Here is an 11,911-nt window from a genome sequence, read left to right as displayed (position 1 = left end):
AGGAGCCGAGCTCGATCGACAGGCGACGCGGCTTCTGCCGGCCGCTAAGGGATTTCAGGAAAGTGCTGTTGGCGAGCCCCTAGCGCTTGCCCATAGCTCCCCAGCCTCAGGGCGTGTCTGAGAAACCAAACCCACTCCTAGACCTGCCCCTTTCTGCTCTTGGTGGACCTGGGCGTGGACTCCCACATAGTTGGCACCTGTCTTCCCCGCCGCCTCTCCTAACCTGGGCTCTCTGCACTGAACACCCCTGAGGTTTCTCTACTTCCTTCCCCAGGGCCCAGTGAGCTGCACTTGGCGGCGGCCCTGTAGACGAACCCCAGGACAGCACCTGCAGTCCTCCCTGCACCCGGCTATACCGCAGGCACCCTGGGCTAAAGGAGACTTGTTACCCCAAAGGCTGGCTCCTCTACGTGGCCAAACAAAGCCGGGCTTCCAAGAACCCAGTGCGGGATTCAGGTCTTTCCTGTGCAGCCCCTGGGGCGGTAGCAACCTCACCTGCCCTTCCCCCCACCCCCAATGCCCAGGATAGACCTGAACACTTCCTGCACCTGCTCCTATGCCCTGCCTTTCACACCACCTTCACTCCCACAGGTGGGTGAGGGCCCAAGACTCACAGAGCTGAATCTTCCCGCAATAGAGCATCAGGGAAGCTGGCTCCTGAGCAGATGGGGGCATCTCCCAGGCGCCCCAGCCCACCATGCACCTGTGGCAGGAGAGAGGAGCGTGCTGATGGCGACACCCACTCTGTTGGCCTCTGGGGATGAAGTATCAGAGCGAGACAGCAAGAAGGCCATGCAGAGATCCATCTCCCCGAGCCCGGCTGCACAGAACTGGGTTTTGTGGCATGTTGTGCCCGAGAAAGTGCCATTCCTTCCTTAACACACGCGAGTCCGTGCCTTGTTCTTCCCCGAGGATGTCACTTGACAAATGCAATCTTCGCGGCTGCCAGTCCAGGGGCGGCGGGCTGCGAGGCAGCCTGTCTGGAAATGGTCATTTTGGAATCCAAGGGGAAAAGCGAAGGAATTCAAGGCTGGGGCAGGGAGGAAGCCAGAGGCACTGCAGCATTGCTGGCAGGGGCCAGGGTCAGGCCCAGCCTTGTCCCATGTCCCCCCGAGGCTGGGGCCTGCGATCAGACCAAGGACACAGGCGACTGTTTTATTCTGGTCGTGCCTCTCAGGGGACATGACTGCTTTTCTCAAAGTGCAGGGGAAACAGAACGAGGTCAGCACTTATTAAGCACTTACTGTGTGCTACGGTGGGATGTGTGTTCTACGTGTTTTCTCTCTGGTCCTCACCCCAGCCCGTTCGCCAGGCTGTGCCCACTTCATGGTTGAGGAAATTCAAGCTCAGAGAAGGTAATCGCTTTGCCCAAAGCCACACAGCTTAAAATGAACACAGGGTTTGCTGGGACTCGAGGTTAGTTTCCTTCGGCACCAAAGCCCATTTGCTGTTTTCCAGGATAATTCCTTAAAAAAAAAAAAAGATTGATTTATTTATTCGAAAGGCAGAGTCACAGAGAGGCAGAGGCAGAGAGAGAGAGAGAGAGAGAGAGAGAGAGAGAGGTCTTCCATCTGCTGGCTCACTCCCCAGATGGCCGTAATGGCTGGAGCTGCGCTGATCCGAAGTCAGGAGCCAAGGTTGGGGTGCAGAGGGGAGGCTCCGTGTCGTCTCCTGCATGTCCCCCACCCCGCACCACCGCCACGACCGGCCAGAGAAATCCTTAGTTTATAGGAAGCCGGCCAAGGCTTGGCTTTGCATTTCGCCCCCTGCAGGCTCCTTTGGCCAATCTACAAATTCCTCCACCTCCTCTACGAAGATTTTTTTTTTTTTCAATTAAGAAAATCCAATACAGAATAATTCAAACTTATTAAAAAGTTTGGGAAATAAAATTACACTCAGATTCGCCACCTAGATTTAATCGACAGTTCTCTATTGTCGATTGTTTGGGGAAAGAAAGAAAAGCCACAGCACCCATCATTCCTCTCTCTCCCTTCTCCCGCTACCCAGGAGCAATCACCTCATTTAATCCCGGAGTCGGTACGGATCGTTCTAATACGTGAGCGACAATGAGTTTCGGAGCAAGGCTCTGAGACAGGACTCTAATCACTAATTAAATTTCATCATCTGTAAAATAAAGCTGGGTGAATTAAATGAGGGGTAATATTTAGGTCCCTTAAACCATGCTTGGCACATACAGGTGCTCTACATATCTTAGCCATATAGTGCTATAATGTAATATGTTTATGTACTTTCTTTTTGTTTTTTTTTTTCATTTTTTTAAAGATTTATGTATTTATTTGAAAGTCAAGGTTACACAGAAAGAGGAGAGGGAGAGAGAGGTCTTCTATCCGCTGGTTCACTCCCCAGTTGGCCGCAACGGCCGGAGCTATGCTGATCCAAAGCCAGGAGCCAGGTGCCTCCTCCAGGTCTCCCACATGGGTGCAGGGGACCAAGGCCTTGGGCCATCTTCCACTGCTTTCCCAGGCCATAGCAGAGAGCTGGATTGGAAGTGGAGCAGCCAGTTCTCGTACCGGCGCCCGATGGGATGCTGGTACTTCAGGCCAGGGTGTTAACCTGCTGCGCCACAGCACAGGTCCCTATGTACTTCCTTTTTAAATGTTTAAAGAACTATTTGTGAGAGGGGGAGAGAACGAGCTGCCTTCCACTGGTTCACTTCCCCAAGGGCCTACAACAGAAGCGAGGAGCCAGGATCTCAATCGGGGTCTCCTACAGTGTAGCAGGAACCCAACTACTTAACCATCCCCGCTGCCTCCCAGGGTCTGTGTTAGCAGGAGGCCGAAATCAGGAACTGACACCAGGACTTGAACCCAGGCTCTCCACTATGAGATGCATGCATTTTTGTAAAGTTTTTTTTTTTTTTATTTGAAAGGCAGAGAGACAGAGAGAGAGAGAGAGAGAGAGAGAGAGAGATCTTCCACCTACCGATTCACTCCCCAGATGGCTGCAACAGCCAGGGCTGGGCCAGGCTGAAGTCAGTAGCCAGGAATTCAAGCTGGGTCTCCCACACAGGTGGCCGGGACTCATGTGCCTGAGACTCACATCTCTCTCTAACATTGCCTTTCAAATAAATAAAATAAATCATAAATAGGGGTGCCAGAGAAGAAAGACTCAAATGGAAAGAGGTGTCTTGTTTCATGAATGAAAAGGCTCAATATTTTAATGCCGGTTGACTTACGCATTTATAGGTCTATAGAAATGTCAATGGCAGCCGTTGAACTTGAGGAGCTGATTGGGAAAGTAGATGAAGAGGCTGAGATTAGCTAAGAAAACTTGGAAAAGCTATGGGAGAGGTCCTACTAGGACCTAGAGGTCCTATCGTCCTATCAGGCATCACAAATCTTTCTAAAGACAGAGCAGTTAAAACAAGTTGGTGGTGTTGCCAGGGATGCACGCAGGATCAGGAGCCCACGGCGTATTTGACAGACTCGTCGCTCAGATCAGAAGGAAAGGGCGGGGCAATGCTCATACAGCAGCTCCTCCACACAGGATAACACTCCTGCCCCGACAAAGACTGGGCTACAGGCGCAGTGTGACGAGCTCAAGTTCAAGAGCTTTAGAAGCAAATACAGGAGAATATCTCCATTGCATCCGAGGAGGAAAGGCTGTCTCAAAACGCGCACAAAAGCACAAACCAGGCAAGAAAAGACTGAAGAATTGGACTACATGAAAAATGGTGAGTTTATACAACCAAAAGCACTATAAACACAGCATAAAGCGAGTCATGGATTGGGAAAACATTTACAATGCATTTGCCTGAAAAAAGATCAATATCTGGAATACATAAGGAATTAACTTATAGAAATCAATGTGAAGCAGATGAACAACCCAATATAAAAATGGGCAGAGCAGTGGGTAGGAAATTTACAAAAGACATCCAAGGGTGCCGATACACGAACAGACACCCAATCCCAGGCGTAATCAGAGAAATGTAAAACTAAACTGTGAGATACACATCTGTACCATTAGGTTATTGAAGATGTTAGAAGATTAATAACAGGGCCGGCGCCGTGGCTCACTAGGCTAATCCTCCGCCTGCGGCGCTGGCACACTGGGTTCTAGTCCCCGTCAGGGCGCTGGATTCTGTCCCGGCTGCCCCTCTTCCAGGCCAGCTCTCTGCTGTGGCCCAGGAGGGCAGTGGAGGATGGCCCAAGTGCTTGGGCCCTGCACCCCATGGGAGACCAGGAGAAGCACCTGGCTCCTGGCTTTGGATCAGTGCGGTGCGCCGGCCGCAGCGGCCATTGGAGGGTGAACCAACGGCAAAGGAAGACCTTTCTCTCTGTCTCTCTCTCTCACTGTCCACTCTGCCTGTCAAACAAAAAAAAAAAAAAAAAAAGAAGAAGAAGAAGAAGATTAATAACAGAAGAAATGTGTAGAACCTGAAACTTTCCCACACCACTGAGTGTTGCTTTGGCCACTGCAAGAAGGAATTTAGCATCATCGTTTTGGCCAAGATGGCATCATAGTGATGGGATTTACGTCTTGTTGGGAGCAGTAGCTGAAAAGCAGTGAGTGCCACCACAAGGACTCAAACAAGACTGGCAAGTGTGTGCCCCCAGTCAGAGGGCGACGCCGTGTCACCCAAGGTCCGACAGCCACCCTGTTCCCACCGAACCAAGCTTCAAAGTGAATGTTTCCATTGTGCCCTGGATAGAGCTCAAGAATACGTAGAGGAAGCAAACAACATCTGGGGTGTGGGGGTTGTAGTGGACTCCCAGCTCCTCTGGGCACGGCCCGTGCCCGAGTTTCATCATTGGCAGGTAAAGTTGGGAGAATGAAATGGGCTAACACAGCAGAGCCCCTTGAACGGTGCTTGGCACGCGTAGGTCTCCAAGCGTCTTAGCGCTGTGACGGATGTGTTATGACACGTATGGCGGTTGTAATCTGTGTGTATCATAAGCAGTCTTCCTTCCAGGCGTCTAATTCTCGCATGTGTACGTGGGGATATGGGTTCTGACTTAATGCAGTCATTGTGAGAGAGTTAGGGGGAGCTCCGGGGTCAGTCGGTAGAGAAATGCATCAGTAGATGGAAGTCTATTCACACAGAGGGGTAACGTGCCTTGTTAACAGCGAACTGGATCTGTATACACCGACATACTCAAATCTCAAAGCACGAGTGTTAAAAAGCCATCTTCAAATCGGGAATGCGGCATATTATTTATGTGTAGTCATAAAATACTCCAGAACAGCCATGCACATTATTCAAGGATATGCAGACATGTTCGAGAAGCTGTAAACAGAGGTGGGTGTTTGGTGTAGCGGTTAAGATGCCGGTTCGGGGCTGGGTGCTATCGCAGGAGAGTTTAACCTGCTGCCGGATGCTCGCATTCCACCAGGACTGTCTGAACTTTCAGCCTCACCTTTGCTTCCTAGCCAGCTCTCTGCTAATGTGCACCACTTAACCTGCTATGCCACAATGCCTGCCCCGCTCTGACAGCCTTAAAGCCTTGGAAGCCTTTTGTATTTATCCCGAGAAATAAATAATCCATGTGTGACTCTCGTTCACCTTCGGCATGCATGTTTACATGATGTGTTCATAGATTGTCGATCCATGTTGTGTTTCCCGGATCTCCCAAAACTGTGGAGGAGCCTTCGGTTTTGAGGCCAGCGTGGTCAGCTTTCTGAGTTCTGTCTGAGCAGGTAGCATCCTGGGTCCTGGGTTCATCCCACCTGTCTCTGACCATCCAGCGCCTCCAATGGCTGCAGGGAGGAGGCGAGCGGGGCACAGGCACAGGGTAGCGCAGCATCTGAGTAGTGGGTGGGGCACTTTCCGGTATCTGAGCGAGACCTTCCCAGGCCTGTTCTGCACAGGATTTTTGTGGATTGTCAACATGATGAAGTGGGATGCTCCTTGCTGCTGAGTGCCAAGCTGGAGTCTCTGGCTTCCTGTAGGTTCCCTGGGCAAATATCCTCCAGTAAACGTGGTTTTGTATAAACACTTGGAGAGCAGAGGCTCCCCTTGCTCACGGCTGAGGCCTTTCACAGAGGAACGCTGTTAGACCAGCTTTCGTTTGGTGAGTGTTTGTCTAGAAAATTATATTGGGACCCGTGCTGTGGTGCAGCGGGTAAAGCCGCTGCCTGCTGTGCCAGCATCCCATATGGGCGCTGGTTCAAGTCCCGGCTGCTCCTCTTCCCATCCAGCTCTCTGCTATGACCTGGGAAAGCAGCAGAAGATGGCCCGAGTCCTTGGGCCCCTGCACCCACATGGGAGACTCAGAAGAAGCTCCTGGCTCCTGGCTTCGGATCAGCACAGCTCCAGCAGTTGCTGCCATTTGGGGATTGAACCAGCAGGTGGAAGATCTTTCTCTCTTTCTCTCTCTCTGTCTCTCTGTCTCTCTCTCCTTCTCTCTCTGTGTAACTCTTTCAAATAAATAAATAAATAAATCTTTTAAAAAAAAATTATATTGACTTGTCTCTCTGCCCGACTATTTTAGATGCATCTTTTAAAAAAAACATCTGGCTACTCTTTAAATGCATTTTTTAGCCCAATGTGGGAATTTATATCTTTTGACAGATAAAAATAATACTGCTATACTTATTAAGATTAATGACATTTTTGGAACTGTGTGTTTCCCTATTTTGTAGTTTCTTTTTATTGGGCTTTTTTTTTTGTTTGTTTGATGTTGTTTTAAATCTGTATTTATTTATTTATTTATTTGAGAACTAGAAGGACAGAGACAGAACAAGATCTTCCATCCACTGTTTCACTCCCCAGATGGCTGCATTGGCCAGGGCTGGGCCAGGCAGAAGCCAGGAGCCAGGAGCTTCTTCTGGGTCTCCAATGTGGGTGGAAGGGGCTCAAGGACTTGGGTCATCACCTGCTTCCTTCCCAGGGGCATTAGTAGGAAACTGGATTAGAAGTGGAGCGACCGGGACTCAAAGCAGTGCTCATGTGGGACGCTGGCCTCCTGGGTGGCAGCGTCACCCACTGAGCCACAAGGCCGGCCCCTCTTACTCTGATTTGTTTTCAATATTTTCCATTGGACTGTTTGAGTTTTCTGTTTTTCCTTCTCGTGTATCTTGAGTTGGGCTCATGAAATTTTCTTTATTCTACTTGAGTTCTCTCTGCTAATTTTGAAATTAGGTATTCAGTTTTTATGACAGAGAGATAATTAAGAAAAGTCTAAAGCTAACCAATACCTTTGCCTTCCTCTCAAACAATGCAAGGTCTCAGGACACATTAACTTCAATCACGTTCCTCCCTTCTTCCAGGTGATTGCTCTTAGGAATTATCTGAAAGATATGCATTTTTATAGTTTTTGATAGCCAAATATAAAAAATTAGATGAAACAGTTAAAATTATTTTTATAATGTGATTTACATAGCCAATATATACAAAACATCACTTTAACATGTAATCAATATAAAAATATGAGTCATACATTTTTAAATATTGTTTTTCAGATTTGATGTGTATATTTACAACATAACTTCATTCAGACAATAAATATTTTATCAGAAATAATGGATTTCTATTTAGATTTTATAAACTTTGCGATTGAAAAATTATTTTCCATATATCAAGTTGTTCCAAAGACATTTGGACATTTTTTCAATTATTGAGTTGACTAGTGAAAAATATCATTAAGATTTTTAAAAAGTTTTAACCGTGGTAAAATATTTTAAGTGTATAGTTCAGCGGCATGGGGAATATCCTCACTGTGTGTGTAATGATCTGGAGAATTTCCTGATTTTCCAGAACTGAGACCCTATATCCAGAAATGACAACTCTCCCTTCTGCCCCGCAGTGCCCGTGGCACCCACAAGCCTGTTCCCTGCTCCCCTGAGTCTGACTGCTCCAGGCGCCTCCTACAGACGGAATGACAGGGTGTTTGCCTTCTTGCAATGGGCTTCTTTCACGCAGCATCCTGTCTTCGAAGTTCATCCATCTTGCAGCGCGTGCCAGAATTTTTTCTTTTTTGAGGTTGAGTACTATTCCATGGTCCTTTGTTTGTCCATTTATCCACTGATGGGCTTGGGCCTTTTGGTGGTTGTAATGCTATGAACATGGGTGATACATTTGGCTCTTCTGCCATTCTTCTAGATAAATATATTCAAAAAAGTCATGAAAAATTTAATTAAAAGATGTAATGCTGGTTCAAAATTGTTGAAATCTATGGATAGTTTTTTTTCACTGTGCACATTTTCTATAACTTTTTAAAAGATTTATTTATTTATTTGAAAGAGTTACACAAAGAGAGAGAGGAGAGGCAGAGAGAGAGAGAGAGAGAGAGAGAGAGAGAGAGAGGTCTTCCATCTGCTGGTTCATTCCCCAATTGGCCGCAACAGCCGGAGCTGCGCTGATCCGAAGCCAGGAGCCAGGAGCTTCCTCCACGTCTCCCACATGGGTGCAGGGGCCCAAGGACTTGGGCCATCTTCCACTGCTTTCCCAGGTACATTAGCAGGGAGCTGGATGGGAAGTGGAGCTACAGGTCACGAACCATTGCCCAAATGGTGCAGTGGTTTCCCTTCTGGGCCACAATACCAGCCCTCACAAAGTTTATACTCTTGATGTAGTCCAACTTAACTATTTTTACTTTAGTTACCTGTGATGTTAGTGTCATATTAAAAAATAATTGCTAAATCCAATATCATTTTTCCTAAGAATTGCAGAGTTGTAGCTCTTATTTGGGATTTTGCTCCGCCTGGAGGTATCTGTTGTATATGGTGTGAGGGAAGTCCAGCTTCACTCTTCTGTGTATGGGTGTCCAATTTGCCAGCACTATTTGTTGAAGAGACTTTCGGCGATGGATGCAATTGTCTATCCCTAGGCTCTCTCTTCTATTGTGATTTATTGCATTGATCCATAGAGCTGCTTTGATGCCAGCATAACACTAGCTTGATGACTGTTGCTCTGTGGCACGCTTTGAAAACAGGGAACAGGAGTCCTCCAACACCATTCTTCTCAAAATTGTTTTGGCTATTTGAGGTCCCTTGAGACTTTACAGACTTTTGGGATGTGTTTTGTCTTCTCATTGGGATGTTGGTAGAAACGGCATTGAGTCTGTAGATTGTTTGGGAAGCGAGGACCTTTTAACGATATGACGTCTTCCAATCCATGCGCACGGGCTAGCTTTGTGCCCCATTGGATGTTTTTCAGCAATGTTTTGGAGTTTTCAGAGGACAAGTCTTTCATTTCTGTGGATTGGGTTTTCTCTAAGAATTTTAACCTTTCTCATGCTACATTTTAAATGGAATTATTTTAATTTCTTTTTTTTTTTTAAAGATTTGTTTATTTTACTTGAAAGTCAGAGTTACACAGGGAGAGGAGAGGCAGAGAGAGAGAGAGAGAGAGAGAGAGAGAGAGAGGTCTTCCATTTGCTGGTTCACTCCCCAATTGGCCACAACAGCCGGAGCTGCGCTGATCTGAAGCCAGGAGCCAGGAGCTTCTTCCAGGTCTCCCATGTGGGCGCAGGGTCCCAAGGACTTGGGCCATCTTCTACTGCTTTCCCAGGCCACAGCAGAGAGCTGGATCGGAAGTGGGGCAGCCAGGACTAGAACCGGCGCCCATATGGGATGCCAGTGCTTCAGGCCAGGGCGTTTACCCACTGCGCCACAGCGCCGGCCCCGGTCTTATGCCTTTTTTAGGGGTGATATTGTTGATTATGATTCAATTTCTTTGTTCATTTTGGTTCTATTAAGATTTCCGTTTATTCATGAATGAGTGTGTGTTTATAGGAATTTATCCACCAGCTATGGTCTGAAAAAATTAAATGGGAAATCTCAGAAATAAATAATTGATAGGTTTCAATCGTGTGCCATGCTAAGTAGCAGCTGAAATCTTACCCTGTGCCCCGAGAGGTCAGTCCTCACTTCGCACCCTGTGTGCGCCCTGTCCTTGCTGCCTGCACATCACTCAGTCGTTACCTGAGCCATCAGGCCAACCGCAGCGGGAGGACGGCGCTCGTGCCCAGGAACCTCTGTGCCGCGGCCCCCCTGCTACGTGGCAAAGCTGGCGTCTGTCTCACCGTCCTGTGGGCGTTACAGCAGCTCACATCGTTGCTAGAGGAATGGCGAACAGAGTAGATTCAGAGGCTTTGAGAGAGAGAGTGGATGAGAGTGGGACCACATTCATGTAACTCTTACTACAGTCAATTGTTGTAATTATTCTATTAGTTATTCTTGTTAAGTCTCTGATCGTGCCTAACTTCCAAGTCAAACTTGACCGCAAATATGAATGCACAGGAAAACGACAGCGTGGGAATCAGTGTTCTCTACAGTTCCAAGCACCTGCTGGTGCTCCTGTCGATGACGGGAGACTACTGTATGTTTGTTTCCATTTTTCTAGCTTTAGATTAGCTTGTTCTTCTTTTTATAGTTCCTTAAGGTATAAAGTTAAATTGTTGGCTTGGAATCGTTCTTATTTTTGCATGTAAATGCTACTACTATACATGTTTTCCAGAACCGTTATTTGCTGCTTGATATAAGTTTGGGTGTGTCATGTCTGCTCCCATTAACCTCACACTGTTTTCTAATTTCTCCTGAGAGTTCTTTTTGGATCCGTTGTTTACTCCAAAACAGAAGTTGCAACATTCGCATCCACAGTGACAAGAGTGATTCAACCTTTCTAGAAGAATTTGTCTGTGAGGCAAAAGCATGTTGATTTCAAAACTACATTTTCCAAATTGAGTAAGCTCACTAACTCTTGTATAAACCATTAATAGCATCTAATTCAAAGAGGGTATCGCATAAATTGAAAGTAACTATAAATTTATCAAATAGTAACAAGTCATTCTTAAAATTTATCTTACAGTTTTATATCCAATTTATATAATGCTGTAAGTTAGGAAAACGTGTAAGATCATTACTACTGATTTGTATTATTAAAAGGTTCAATTTCAGTACAAATTCTTATAGCTGTTTCGTTAGTAGAAACTTTATTTTCCTTAGAGCTCCAAATGCATCTCATTTACATACAGTGTGAGGTCAGTGGAGAAGTGTCTTGAGTATTTATAAAGCATTTCTTCTATTTTAAGAAAATCTTGAATTTGGGTTACATATTTGTTAAGACTCTCTCATAACTCAGCCAATGAAAATTGACAACGCACAAGTGATCCCTAAATGTATTGTTTTCTGTCCGTTTCAACAGTCTGATAGACTAAATTCACAGCATTCAAATGTGCAGACTGCATGATTTTGAAGGCTTCCTGAAGAACGCTGTTCATAGAGTCTGTATCCTGAAAACAAGCACAGATATGTTTCAATAATGTATCCCCAGTGCGATGAAGCAGGAAGCAAAGCATTGGTGTTTTACTTTGAATATTGATTATATTTTACATAGCTTGAGTGATCTCTTGGCTAAGTGATTTTTTGGACAAATTTAAAATATTCAAAAATATTTATTTTGCAAGTTTGATTTTTCAGGCCACTACTTGACCTTTCTTTAAAAATTTGGGAATTCTTTGCTATCAAATATACAGAAAGCATTAACTAGACAAGGTTTCCCACTGCACAACTTTTACAAAGCCAAAGAAAAATGATTTAAAATTTTTCCATCTTTGAGTCAATTGATTTTTGCTGTTGTTTTATATTGCTGTAAAGGTCTCTGCCCTATCAGGAGTTTTTGGTGGCTTAATTAAAGATTTTTCACTTTTAGTAAAATATTATTTTTAGATTTTCCTTATGCTTTTCTATCAATGTAACCATAACTGAAATCAACAAAAATTTCTTTCGTCATCATTCCACGTGGAATGGCCTTGTATTTAGTGCAAGAAACCAAGCCTGTGGAGCCACAGCTGGGCAAAAAACGTTACAGATTCAAACTCTGTGACTTGTGCTACTGCCACAAAATAACCCAATTCACGACAAGATTGCATCCGCACTTAAGAAGAAATGTTTTCAAACTGAAGGTCCATTGATTCTAAATAAATATGTGATGAGGTTTTGTGATTGG

This window comes from Lepus europaeus, chromosome 11 (genome assembly GCF_033115175.1).
Source record: "Lepus europaeus isolate LE1 chromosome 11, mLepTim1.pri, whole genome shotgun sequence".
Classification (NCBI taxonomy): Eukaryota; Metazoa; Chordata; class Mammalia; order Lagomorpha; family Leporidae; genus Lepus; species Lepus europaeus.
Note: the sequence above shows the minus strand (reverse complement) of the source record.